The sequence below is a fragment of the Prunus avium genome, chromosome 4, assembly GCF_965620075.1.
Source record: "Prunus avium chromosome 4, drPruAviu1.hap1.1, whole genome shotgun sequence".
NCBI lineage: Eukaryota > Viridiplantae > Streptophyta > Magnoliopsida > Rosales > Rosaceae > Prunus > Prunus avium.
In genome coordinates this window covers 20,212,069-20,226,835 of record NC_142287.1, presented here as the reverse complement: position 1 = coordinate 20,226,835, position 14,767 = coordinate 20,212,069, and the positions used below count along the sequence as shown (strand labels likewise).

Below are 14,767 nucleotides of genomic sequence, written 5' to 3'. Positions count from 1 at the left end.
TACCCGGGGTGCGAGCGCTTTTCCGTTCTGACGGCGATTGTGGAGCTAATGCACGGGAAAATAAAGTATCGTATGTCGAACTTGTGTTTCGATTACTTTTTGGGGGTTTTCAAGAAAATGCTTCCAACAGACAATTGTTTGCCGAAAGATCACAGACAGGCACAGAAGATGTTGAGTGGTCTTGGATTGGGTTATGAAAAGATCCACGCTTGCAAAAATAATTGCATGTTATTCTATAAAGAGTATGAAACGTTGGATACATGCCCTATATGCAATGAATCGAGGTTCAAACAGACATCTCAGAATAGAATGAGTAAGATTCCACAAAAAGTCATGCGTTATCTGCCCCTGAAACCAAGGTTGCAGCGATTGTATATGTCGACGCATACTGCCACAGACATGAGATGGCATAAGGAAAAACGGGTAGACGACGATGTGATGCGGCATCCTGCAGATGGGTAGGCATGGAAAGATTTCGATCGAATGTTCCCCGAGTTTGCTGCTGATCCCCGAAATGTGAGGTTGGGACTTGCGACTGACGGTTTCAATCCGTACGGGGTTCTAAACCAACACCACAGCACTTGGCCGATTTTCGTATTTCCATATAATTTGCCCCCTTGGAAATGCATGAGAAAAGAGTACATGATGATGACTGTTTTGATAACTGAGGATCCTGGCAGGTCAATCGATGTGTACTTAAGGCCGTTGGTTGATGAGCTCAAAGATTTATGGACAAACGGGGTGCGCACGTACGATAAATCTACTAAGAAGATGTTCACTTTGCGGGCGGCAGTTATGTGGACTGTGAATGATTTTCCCGCATATGCAATGGTTTCGGGGTGGAGCACAAAGGGTTATATGGCATGCCCTGTATGCAAGGAAGATGTAACTTCCGGTTGGCACGCTGGAAAAGTGTGTTACCTTGGGCATCGAAGATGGTTGCCATGGGACCACGAGTGGCGGGAGAAGGATATAGAGTTCGACGGGAACAAAGAGCGTCGCGCAAAACCTAGAGAATGGTCCGGTGATCAGATCTTAGAACAGCTTAACCATTTGGATTTTGCTCCGTTTGGGAAAACAGTTAGTCGGACCAGACCTGCTACACATATGAACTGGACGCACAAGTCTATGTTTTTTGAGCTCCCATATTGGTCGAAACTAAAATTGAGGCACAATCTCGACGTTATGCATGTTGAGAAAAATGTGTTTGACACATTGATGGGAACGATTCTAGATATCAAGGGCAAGACAAAGGACACTCCGAAAGCGCGTCTTGATTTGGAAAGAATGGGCATACGAAAGGGTTTATGGCTGAAAAGGGGCAGTGATAAAGCTATACGGGATCTTGCATTTTTTTCCATGAAACCGAATGACAACAAAGAGTTTCTACAGTTCGTATCGTCTGTAAAGTTTCCTGACGGGTATGCTTCTAATATCGCACGTTGCGTGAGGGTTGACGGGGGTAAATTTACTGGACTCAAGAGTCACGACTGTCATGTGTTTATGCAACGCTTACTTCCTGTGGGGATTCGACACCTATTGCCGGAAGATGTAGTCAAGCCAATCATATTGTTGTCCAGATTTTTTTCCCAACTGACGGCAAAAACGTTGCGAAAGACAGACATTGATCAGTTGCGCCAAGACATTGTCCAAGTCTTATGCAAGTTTGAGATGATATTCCCTCCGGCTTTCTTCACGAGTATGATTCACGTGATGGTTCACTTGCCAGAAGAGGCATTGCTTGCTGGTCCAGTCAACTATCGCTGGATGTATCCAATAGAAAGGTATATAATCATCATCATTTGTGTATGCATCATTATCTCATGCTTACTACTTGCTAATTTCGGTTTATTTTGGCAGGCTACTCGGAGAGCTGAAAAAAAGCGTACGCAACAGAGCGAAGCCCGAAGGATCAATTGTAGAGGCTTGGGTTCAATATGAGGCGCTTACTTTCTGTGGAATGTATTTAAAGGATGTGGACACGGCTTTCAATCGACCTCAGCGCAATAATGACGGAGGTCTGAGAAATGAGCAACTTTCTGTTTTTGCCCAAAGCGCACGACCCTTTGGAGATCCTGTACGAGGAGAATCGTTTTCCAGAAATGACATGGAGGTAGCTCATTGGTTCGTATTGAACAATTGTGATGAGATATTGGCATACTTAGATGAACATGAAGAGATGATGAAGCGAGAACATCCATCACATTTGTATTCCAAGAAACACCGTGAATTGTTTCCACAATGGTTTTTGGAATATGTAAGTTATAAGTGTTTTCTAATTCATATATATATTGTGCTATTACATTTTTCCAAACTAACCTATTTCGGTTTTTTTTTATAATATTAGGTGAATAAGTTGAAATCAGAGAATTCCCCCACTTACAGTGAAGAGTTATATAACTTGGCATTCGGCCCACTCCGAGCAGAATTGTTCTCAGGTTGCCATGTTAACGGCGTCAAGTTTTTAGGTCATGCACGAGATGACAAGTTGTGTACGCAAAACAGCGGTGTCCATGTTCCAGGTGGAGGGGAAAGTACAGACATTGATTTCTATGGCAAACTCACAACTGTCGTGCAATTGCTTTACAAAGACCGGTACCAAGTGATCATGTTTAAGTGTCGATGGTTTGATACGAACCCAAATAGGCAGGGAAGTATTAAAATCGATCATGGGTTACTATCTGTGAACATGAGCAGAACTTGGTATGATGACGACCCTTACATTTTGGCAAACATGGCAAAACAAGTTGTGTATCTAAATGACCCTAAAGCGGGGAACGATTGGAAAGTGGTTCAGCATATGGATCAGAGGAACGTGTATGATATACCAGAACTAGACCCATCGGACAACGACGTCGACGTCGTTGACCAACGTTTAGACTCTTCCATGGAAAATGATGCACATACACTTTTCGATACAAATGTTGTTCAAGAACCATTTCAGATTGACGGAGTGTCTTCAAGAGAAATACCGATTCAGTCAATTACAATTGACCTCGGTGATCTTCCGCGATACGATCCAACCATGGGGGACGACAACGACGATGATGTACTTATGGAGGAGGCGGAGGAAGAGGAGGAGGAAGAGGATTGGGAGACGGATAGTCATGATAGTGATGATAACGAAGGTTATTATAGTTCATCTGATGAATAATGTAATTTATTTGTAATTTAACGAAATGTACATGTTCATCTGATGAATAATGTAATTTATTTGTAATTTAATGAAATGTACATGTTTTCTCTTTGTGTCAGTAACTTTTCCTAATTAACGTCATATATTTGCATAGAGTTTTGTAAAAAGACAAATGAATAAAGGTATAACAAAATACAAATATAGTATGAAAAAATATAAAGTTTTCTATGACAATTATATGCTTTATCATATAAATATATGATATCCAAACCATATAAATATATGCTTTATCACGTCCCCTAAAACAAGTTGTGATCATCTTTTGCATATATAGTAAATACGAATATAGTATCAACAAATATTTACACTAAATATCAATTTAATTTTTTTAAAATAAAACAAAATTTTGCACGACGAAAACATCTAATAGCGTCGCCCAAACCCATTTGCGCGACGATTATCTCCGTCTCGCAAGAATAATTGTCCAAAAAAATTTACAAGTGTCCGGGAATAGTTTCGAAGTGTCTTTTGCGCGACGGACAACACCAGCGTCGTTATAGTAACCCTTGCGCGACGATATGTTTCGTCTCGCAAGGTTAATTTTCCCAAAAAAACACAAGTGTCAGGAAAAAATTTAAAACTGATCTTTGCGCGACGACATGACGAATAACTCGACACAAAAATGTTTGCGCGACGAAAAATCATTGTCGTGCAAACTATTTACAGGCGAAATATTTCACTTCGTCGCGTAAACCACTTTAATTTTTAAAAAAATATTTCTATACATGACACTTAGGAATTTTAACTCAGTATTCACTAGTATAAATAATTTGAAATGAAGATCAAACTCTGTCATTGGATACATATAGGGTGAAGGAGTGTATCCGTAAAAAATCTTCGAAATCGGGGTAAAATTGACCGTTAAATCGTGATTTTTCTTTTATAACCGTTGAAAACTTTTGTCCCGTTACGCAATCTACATACCTTTTTTTTTTTCGATTTTCGGCGTATACGATCTCTAAGTAGAAACAAACAAGTGTGACGGTTGGATCGATGAAAAAAGTTATCTATAATGCGTATATGATTCACACAGTATAGTCACTAACTATTAAAAGTTTATATATAAACTTGTTAAGTAGAACATAAGATTTTGTGATATCCACTAGTGTAAATAATTTGAAATGAAGATCAAATACTGTCATTGAATTCAAGTTGGGTGAAGGATTGTATCCGTAAAAAATTATCGAAATCAGAGTAAAATTGACCGTTAAATTGTGATTTTTCCATTATAACTGTCGAAAACTTTTGTCCCGTTACTTGATCTCTACACGTTTTTTTTTCCCCATTTTTGGTGTATACGATCTCTAAGTATAAGCAAATACGTTTGACGGTTGGATCGTTGAAACTAGTTTCGTAGAATGTGTATGCTATGAAAACAATTTGTTTCAAATTTTATAGAAGAAATTGCGCGACGGGTAACTGTCGTCGCGCAAAACATGTGGATGCGACGAACACAACTTTATTCGTCGCGCAATGGGATGATGTCGTTTAGGGTTTTATGTGATCAGGGTTCAGAGTTCAGGGTTTAGGGTTTAGGGTTTAGGGTATGATGTTTACGCGACGGAAAATTTTGTCCCCGTCGCGTAAGGTGGTGAAATTTTTGGCGGTTCAATTGCCGCTACTGCAACGACGTTGCGCGACGATGGGAGTTTATTTCGTAGCGCAAAGTTAATATTTTCAGTTTTGCGCGAAAATTTTAATCGAAAACGCACCGTTTAGACACTTTACTGTTTTGCGCGACGAACACTTTATATTTCGTCGCGCAAAGGTCTGATAATAATTCGACAGTTTCAGACCTTCTGGTTCATTCTTGCCGCCGCTGTCTCTTCTCTCTCTCTCTCTCTCTCTCTCCTCCGGCCACCACCTCAACTTTCCACATTAACGACCGGGCGATCACCGCCAACGGACTCAGACCTTTCCGAGCCGCCGCCGCGACGATTGGGTTCGAGAAACCGGCGGGAATTTATCCGGTTTTGGGCGAATATCTCCGGCTTCGTTCTCCCTCCTCCGGCCTCCAAATCTGACGACTGAGGTATGCATTTCCCCCTATTTTTTATTGTCTAGCTGATGGTTGGATAAGATTTGTTAAATTTGTAGCGTACGTTGTCTAATTTTGTAACTAAGATTTTGGCCGGATTTCGGGATGAAATTCCGGCCACTTCCGGCCATTTTTTGGCCCAGGTCCGAGAAGAAAACTGCCTCTATTCGATGTCCTGAACCTAGGGTAGGAAGATTGGCCCTTAATTTTGAGATTTTTCCGGCGATCGTTATCGCTTTTTCACATACATGCGCTGCTGCCGCGTGTGGCAGCGCTATGGAACTGTAGCAAAATCACATTGTGTCCCAATGCGATCCACTAGTTGTCATGACCGTGTAGGTGTGTTCGGTTTCCAATTTGGATACCGTTTCAGCCTCGAATGGATTTCGCCTATTGTGCGATTTAACGGTTTGATTTGTTCGGACCATTGGATGAAACTCAAACTCATGTATGATGTACCTTGTATGTCTAGGATCATATAGGATTCAACGGATTGTGGATTGGAGTCCCGGATACTCGGAAATCGCAAACCGTACGCCAACATATATGCGTTAATTAAATTTGTAATATTGTTAAAATATGCTTAGTTTATATTGGTAAATTTGATTTATTTGTATGTTTGTTAGCTTAGTTTATATAATGACCCTAAATTGGAATAATTTTTATGTTTTATAATTAATGAAGAATGTTTTATATTTTTGTTATATTTTATTTGTTTTATTTGTTATATTTGTTATATTTGTTATTAGACGTTGACTCTATTTTAAATGAAATGAAATAAATGTTATATTTGTTATTAGATTGGTGTATTACAGTAACTATTTTTTTTAAACTTTGGTGCTTGTTTTTATTGCAAGATGTCAAACCTAATCAGCAGAAGTCATAAGCCGGTGCAACCTTCACGTAGTTTGCCTCCCCCGACTATGATGTCACCGGCCTCTGGCCCACCACAGTTGCCCGACTTGCCAGTGGGTCCCAGTGCCCCCCATGCGCCGGCGTCATCAGAGTCATCAGTGGCGCAACCAATGAGCGCCAGGCGGCGTCATCGGCTTTCCAGCACCACCGACGCCACTTCGAGCGGACCAGGTAAAGATTTCCTTCAACTACATATGTTTCGTACCAATATTTTAGTCAAATTAAACTAACATTAATTTCATATTTCTTTGCAGCCAAGAAGAACACCCGGGGACCGTGTCGCCAGTTGGCTACATCGAAGGTCACCCGGGTGAACAACTCTCGTATCAACATCAGATACGACGATCGTCATCGGGCTGCCCCAACGGCAGACCAACATAGCTCATTGGCGCACGATGTTGGTGCAGTCGTTCGGACCTATTGTCCGATGAAATGGAAGTCTTGGAAGGCCATGCCTGATGCGGTGCATAACGAGATGCATGGACACCTGTCGGTATGTATCTTACATTTTAATTGTTTTTCCTTCCAATTTTATATATTTTAAATATTTAATGTATGTAATTATTTTATTGTAGATGAATTACAATTTAGAGAATGTCAACAATGAGTTGTTGGGGTACATCAACAGACTCTTCGCTGATAGGTACAAGCAGTGGAAGAGCGACCTGCACCACCACTTTCAGGCATTTGATGATCCGCAGGTTGCTCTTCAGGAGGGTTGCCCGAAGGAGCTTGAGGGGCGGGAGGATAGTTGGCAGTGGCTCTGTGGTCATTTTCAGGAGGCTGATTATGTGGTATTTTTTATATTAAGTTCAAAATTATTACACGTTTCTTACTAATGATTTATGTCATTTTTTAATATTTCATTTCAATTTCAAATAATACGTTTTAATTTTTGTATAACAGAAGATGGCTAAAGCAAATAAGGGCAATAGGGAGAAGAAGGCTCTTCTCCATCATTCAGGTTCCAGGCCCTTCTCCTATAGGATGGATGCGCGACGTCGGGTAATAATAAGTTGTTTTTATTTAATTTTTAATATGTCATTAATGTTAATTTCTTTTTTTTTTGGTACTAACATTTTTATACTCTTGTTCAATTTAGGAGGGGTCCAAATTCCCAGAGATTGACGTCTTCGGCGACGTTTATGTTCGACCTGGGAATGAGTTGGCGGAGTCCCTTCATGTAAGTACTCTTTAATTTTAATGATTATTTTACGCGTTCAAGTTTCATAGTTATTATATAAATATTTTTATTTATATTTTATGTTATGTTAAACAGACGACCATGATTGAGAAGAGCCAGTTGGTTCTTCAGGAGTCCGCCTCCCAGCTTCCTCCCGATACGCCGCTCGAGTCTGTGGCTCCTCCACAGGATGCAGGGTTTCAGATCTTGACGGACACCTTGGATCAGACTCTAGGGAGGCGGCCAGGGACATACTGTCGAGGGATGGGGAATGCCCGGCGGCGGGAACCTAGATCCCGTTCATCGTCGCAGTCAAATAGTGTTTTGACAGCAAAGGTGGCCCAGCTTGAAACCCAGATGGCACAGATGGCTCAGATTATACAGTCAATGGCCCAGTCCGGCGTTCCCGTACCATCTTTTGTTCCCCCGTCCACCTCTGCGCATGGCCACCAAACCTCTGCCCCTGTCCCCAATGTCCATACCTCCGAGCCGCATTTGCCAGACGAGGAAGTAGATTTAGCTACATTGTTTAATTAGTTTTTTACTTTCTTAATTACATTTTAAATATTTCTCTTGTATATTATACATTTATATTATGTTTTAAAAAACTATTTTCTCTTCATTACATTTTTCAATTGCAATTTGATTTAATTATAAAAATAAAATAAATCAAAATTCTTTTTTTTCACATAAATTAAAAAAAAAAATTAATTACTAATATTTGCGCGACGAAAAAATGACCCGTCGCGCAAATCACGTTTTAAAAAATAAAAAAACCATAAAAATATATCGTAAACGAATATAATCCTCGGTTTGCGCGACGGACGTATTTGTCCCCTAAAGAAAATGCGACAAATAAATCATTGTCGCGCAAGGGTTTGAGTCACGATCCTTATTCATCGCACAAGGTATTTGCAACGACGAAATATTTGTCGCGCAAATATTGTTTGCGCGACGAATATATGTCGTCGCATTATGTTCATGCAACGTCTGTTAATTCGTCGCGCAAAAAATATTTACGACGGATTGAAGTGTCGTCGCGCGTAGTTGCTGCAACGCCTGTACTCTCGTCGCGCAAAATATTGAGCGACAGATTGTTTGTCGTCCCTGAACTATTGGCGCAACGAAGGGTATTGCGCGACGATATTTTATAGTTTTGTCGCGCAAAGTCTAGCGTGACGGTATTTGCGCGACTGATTTTGCGCGACGATATATCTGTCGCGCTATTGTTTCCGCGACAGATTTGTTCTTTGCGCGACTATTTTTGATTCGTCGCGCAAACGCTAAAATGTAGTAGTGTATACAACGATTTGAACTAGAAAACCAACCATAATGCTTTATTAATGAATATATACACTAAAAAATAGTTTCTTTCATAAAACTTGAAGATTCAATAGTTATTATATAGTTAACCAATCTTTATTCTACAACAAACAAAATTCTTACCAATTAAATATAAATATTCAATTGATACATATGGTAATTAAGTAGTACAATCTTTTCCTAACAAGACCTACGTACTAGTCCTAATCCAAGCCTTCCTCATCCAAACATACATCCAAACATACAAATGATGCACAACTGAAGTCTCCTCCATCATCCCTGTAAATAAATGAAAATGACAGAAAGAGAAAAAAAGCTAAGATTATAAACATATAAAATTAGGTGGAAGAGAAATTTTACCATTGGACCATATTTCCATAGAAAACTTGTAAAATGAGCATAAAAAAGACCATCGAGAACATGCAAAAGGAAAAATATATAAATAAAATGATGGTGAAAAGAGAAGGTAACAAATTTTCAACAACAAAAAAACATACGACTCACATAGAAAACCTGCAAAAGAAAAAGTTATAAATCTGCAAGCTTCCTCCTCATCTCCTGAGAACCAAATCAGAAAATCTAAAAAGAAACCAGAAATTAAAAAAAAAATGAAAACAAACCAGACAAATCAAGAGAGACAAAATTTGAAATCAGGGAGACAAAGAACATACCAGAAATGCAAAGAGACTAATCCAGAATTCACTAGCAAGATATAGAAGGGTATTGAGAGATTAGGTGACTTTCAAATCAAACCTTTCAACCAGCTTTGATTCTTAAATACAGAAACTCCCTCTCCATCTTATGGATCTACGAAGACCTCAATCTCTCAACTCCTTCATTGATATCGATTTTTTGATGATTTTGTAAAGAGTTTCATGAGGGTGTTTTAGAGAGCTCAGGAGGGTTTCAAGGAGGGAGAGATAAGGTTTTCAGAGAGGGGGGAAAATCTGAAAATTTGTTGAGCGCGAATTCACTTAAAAGGCCTTTTTTTTTTAGCGTGTTTTAAAAGACAACGCTTGTTAATGAGAGATAAGGTTTTCAAAGACGAGGGAAAATTTGAAAATTTGTCAAGCGCGAATTCACTTAAGCTGCCTTTTTTTAGCGTGTTTTAAAAGACGACCCTTTTTTTAAAAAACCGCCGTCTTTACATATAGTAGACGACAGTTCTTTCAAAAAAACCGTCGTCTTTACATATAATAGACGACCCTTTTTTTGCATGTTGACCAGCCATTGGTTTCAAGGGCTGGTCATCTTTTTCCTGTTGACCAGCCATTGTCATTAAATTTCGTGATGTGAAGTTTCTTCTTTTATCGTTTTACTATTGTATTATTTCTACGATTTGGGCCCTGTTCTAGTGAGATGGATATTCTTACTATTGTTTATTGTTTTCTTTTTTCAGGGAGATGAATATTCTGGTTGTAGTAACGTGAACTTTGAACAAATAGTGGATTGTACTAGTGAATTTACCACAAATGAGGTTAGTGTCAACACAAAGATTCAAATTTTGGTGTCTACAGTTAAGTTTGATTGAAATAAGTAATATTTTTTTTCTTACACTCTTGTAAATTTATGTATAATGTGAGATTGGTGATAAGCAAATATTTAACAGCAGAGTAGAATTAATACGATGGGCTCATGAAGTTGGAAGGGCGAATGGTTTTGTTATTGTGACCTTAAGATCTGACCAGTGCCACTATCAGACCGTAGAGAGATCACTATCGGATTCATCAATCGTCATTTTGTGCAGGTATTTTATAATCTGAATATAAGTTGTTTATTTTATAAATATGTCCTTATATATATTTACACCTTTGTGCAGGTATTCTTGAAGCCAAGTCAATAGATTTCTGGTCCTTGGAGAACTTTTGAGAAAAAATTTATTTACAATAGTAGAAAGCTAAGAGCATAAATATGATTATATTCACGTAATCCATATTTTAAAAAATAAAAATAAAAATTACAGCAAAAAACAGTTTTAATTTGTATAGTAAACATGAGAGACAGAGAGAGAGATGGAAAAATGAGAGAGAGATGTGTGGGCCATCAGAGAGAGAGAACACATGAGCAGAGAGAATAAAGAAGAGAGGAAATGAGATAATAATTAAAAGGGTATTTTAGGAATATTGGTGGGTGGAAAAATAGGATTGTGTTTTTTAAAATTTATATGTTGGGTGGGAAGATAAGGTGGGTGGGAAAATAGGATAGGGGGGTGGAAATAGCAGCACTCACACTACTACAAAATAGTTAAACCACAACACAAAGTAGATGACGGTGCATCTTAAAACCGTCGTTATGTTTTAAAAGACGACGGTGTTTTTAAAATCGTCATGATATATCATCTTATACACTACTAGCGTTAGATTATTTTTAAAAGACGACACTTGTCACTAACAAGCGTTGTCTTTTAAAACACGCTGAACAAAAAAAAGGCAACTTGATTTTTAAAAGACGACGCTTGTTAGTGACAAGCGTCGTCTTTTAAAAATCAAGTGGCCTTTTTTCTGTAAAGACAATGATTTTTTTGAAAGAACTGTCATCTATTATATGTAAAGATGACGGTTTTTTTTAAAGAATTATCATCTATTATATGTAAAAGACGATGGTTTTTTGAAAGAACTGTCGTCTATTATATGTAAAGACAACGGTTTTTTTAAAAAAGGGTCGTCTATTATATGTAAAGACGACGGTTTTTTTGACCCTCGAAACCAAAACATGGCTCACGCTCCCCAATTTCTAAACATACCCAGCAACCTCTTTACCCACCTTCCAAACTATCTGGTCCGCTGACCAGCCCTTGAAACCAAAACCTGCTCATCGCATATTCATGTAAAATATCCCCCACGAAATCACTGCATTCCTCTAAAACCAACGACCCATTAACCCCCAAAGCCTTCTTCACCTTCTCATGCCTTAAAAATCTTCAACCAAGCTGGTTTTGTGAGGAACGTTCTTTGTGTAATCAACAGAGCCCAAATTGTTGAATTGTTTATTCATCCCCAAATTTTCAGATTTTTAATTTGTTTAAGAATAAAAATTAGAGTCCAAGAAATACTCATATCCCAATGCTTCAAGTAATCCTAAAGATCTTAGAAATTCTGTTCAAAGGATTACCTTACCTTTTCGCCAAAATCGTTCTCTTCAACATCCATTCTCTTGTTGTTTTCTTCTTCATAAACAATTTGATTGAATGAATAGAAAAGAGAAGAAAATTATTTGAGAACTGAGTTCTGGGCACTGTCCTTCACCTTCTCATGCGCAAGGAGTCGTATTCTTGTGTTTTTTTTTTTCTTTCTATCAAATGATAGGATTACATGAGAACTTGAGAAGTCTACGTCAATTTTTTTTTGTTTTTTTTTTCTCTTTCTTTTTCCTTAAGTCCTTTTAAGTCATTTTACAATGGGGTTAAATTTGTCTTTTAAAAGTTTAAAGATAAGGTGGGTGGGAAAATAGGACAGATGAGTGGAAATAGCAGCACTCTTTTTCTTTATCCCGCTCTGTCCCTTACTCAAAATTTTGACACCTGTCCTATTATTTAAAACTCAATTAAAAAAAAACTTAACAGTGCTAACTTTTAAACTAACTCTGTTAAACGGATCTTCTTCTTCGTACCACTGCTTTGCTATGTCCCTTCATCCACTCCCATTGCCATTTCATAGTTTCCTGACCTGTTTCTGATATGCAAAACCCACTTTGCTAACCAAATCCCACGTACCCAATTTCACTCTCACTCTCACTGAGCCAACCCTCAACAAAATACCAGACAAAAATCTCATAACCCATTTTCCAAATCCACCAAAAACCTCACTTGTGTCTCTTGGAATGCCAAAATCTCTAGAAAACCAAGATGAACCCAATACACAGAGCTTCAAGATCTGTACAAGACTATATCGTGTTGTTTTATTTATGTAATATGGTATTTTATGGCATTATCTTTTCTTTTAAAAAGACATTAGTTGTTGTATTTATCAGTATTATTGATAGGTATAAAAATAGAAAAGCAAAAACTTAAAGCACAAGTCCGTTTGTCTTGGCGAATAGAGTAGAGATGAAAAAGTTATAAAAACGAATTGTTTACTTTTGGGTGAAGCAATGGCTGAAGGTGAGAAGAAGAAACTTTTGGAAATAGGAATCACCATGCAGCTGAAAATTACAGCAATTGAGGAGATTAATCAGGGGATGAGAAGGAATGAGAGCATTATTCAGGAAGGTTACCACCGAGGATGCATCGCATTCAGTCTCCACAACTCTGTAGCCAGCATCCCAGGCCAATTTGAGCCCCCAAAAAATACCCCACAGCTCAGCTTCAAGGCCAAACCCAACGCCAAGATTGACAGGTGGAAAAATTTTGAGTAAGGTACAGAGGGAGGACAGAGAAAAGGGGACAGAATATCTAATTTTCTTTTCCCAAAAAACTTTTCTCTACTTCCTGCGTCAATTAAACCCTCATCTTCACTAAACTTCAATTCTTGCACAATCTAAGGATTGGGCAAGTGGCTGAGAAGAGGATCTCTGCATTAGGCATTATATATAATCATTCAGACTGTTTGGGCCTAATTTCTGCATACCAGCCCAGTCAACTATTGGACTATTGCTATGAACAAAGATCAGGGCAGCTTCATATGATCGGGGTTCACCTTCTTTCCTTTCGGTTGTACATCAATTTCAGGCAGGTCGAGAATACGTACTATGAGAAAAGATATTTGTCCTTGATTAAAAAAAAAAATGCAAGTAATAAAGTAAATACATGAACTGGTATTTTTATTCTTAAATTACTTTAAATAATTCCTTTAATTTTTATGACCCCAAATTTTAAATTTCTTTTTAAAAATTTCCCTATTCAGCTAAACAAGTATCTACATACCATCTTTCACTTTCTACATCCAAACATGTCCTAAATCCAAACTCCTTGTAATTTCAGGGGTTGAGGACATTGCTTCTTTTCCATGCCACTCTCGTAATAAATTCAGTTGGCCACATGTGGGGAAAGAAACCATGGAGCACCAGTGATATGTCTACAAACAATTGGTATATCAGATCTATTCCCCACTCTGCTATATTTCATCGTTGCTAAATGTAAAATTGGGATATTAACTTGTTTTATGTACGTGATATATTTTTAATAATAATTTAGGTGGATGTCAATTATTACGCTCGGAGAAGGATGGCATAATAACCACCATGCATTTGAATACTCAGCTTGACATGGGTTGGAATGGTGGCAAATTGATATTACTTGATACGTAATAAGATTTCTTCAAGCTATTGGATTGGCAACGGATGTCAAGGTCCCAACTGAAATTCAAAAGCAACGAAAAGCTTCAAATGGTAGAATCATGGCTACTCAAAAATATGGTTTTGAAGATTTACTCAGCTATGTATATCATGGATAACGTTACTAGCTTCAAATCCTATATGCGTTAGTGATGTTCTCAATATTCATGCCTCAAGTGGTATTTCTTTGGCTTCTAAAATAATTACTTATAGTGGTACTATAGAATAATCAGCTATGAAGAGTGTTTAATTTTGGAAATGGAAGTGATGTTGTGTACTATGAATAAAATTGACATGATGTTGGAAGTTTTACTTCACGTGTTTGGTAAAAAGAAAAATTACTTTCATTTACATTTATACATCAACATCCATGATCACTTGGAAGCTAGCACATCAAATATCTAGACCAATCCAACTAACTTCCTCATTTTAAATGTGTAAACTAATAACAAAACTAAAAGATTAAGTAATACGAGATGAGAATATTGAACATAAACTTCATTTAAACAAAAGTCATCTACATTGGTTTTACAAGGAAATCAAAAAAAGAGACAATAAAATTTCTGTCGGCTTAATTCCTTACTGTGATTTAGAGATATTTGTTGTTGAGATTCTTACTAAAGAGAGAAAGACCAAATCTGATTGTGTGAAAAGGAATTTGTTCATTACTATTCGAAGAATTGTATAGCTAGGGTTCCTACAAGGCTGCAGTTTTTCCTCTATCTATATACACTACAAAAAAAAGTGGCAACAGTCACCATTATTTGGTGATATTTGGTGACATTTACTGGGGTGACTAAAGGCTTTAACGGAACACGAGAGGCTATATGTTGAGCTGTAA

The 14,767-nt window shown here is 37.8% G+C and overlaps 1 pseudogene; it reads left to right on the top strand.

Moving 5' to 3' along the window:
* Positions 1 to 423: 423 nt before the first annotated feature.
* On the top strand, positions 424 to 3,272 carry LOC148294995 (uncharacterized; annotated as a pseudogene).
* The last annotated feature ends 11,495 nt before the right edge of the window (positions 3,273 to 14,767 follow it).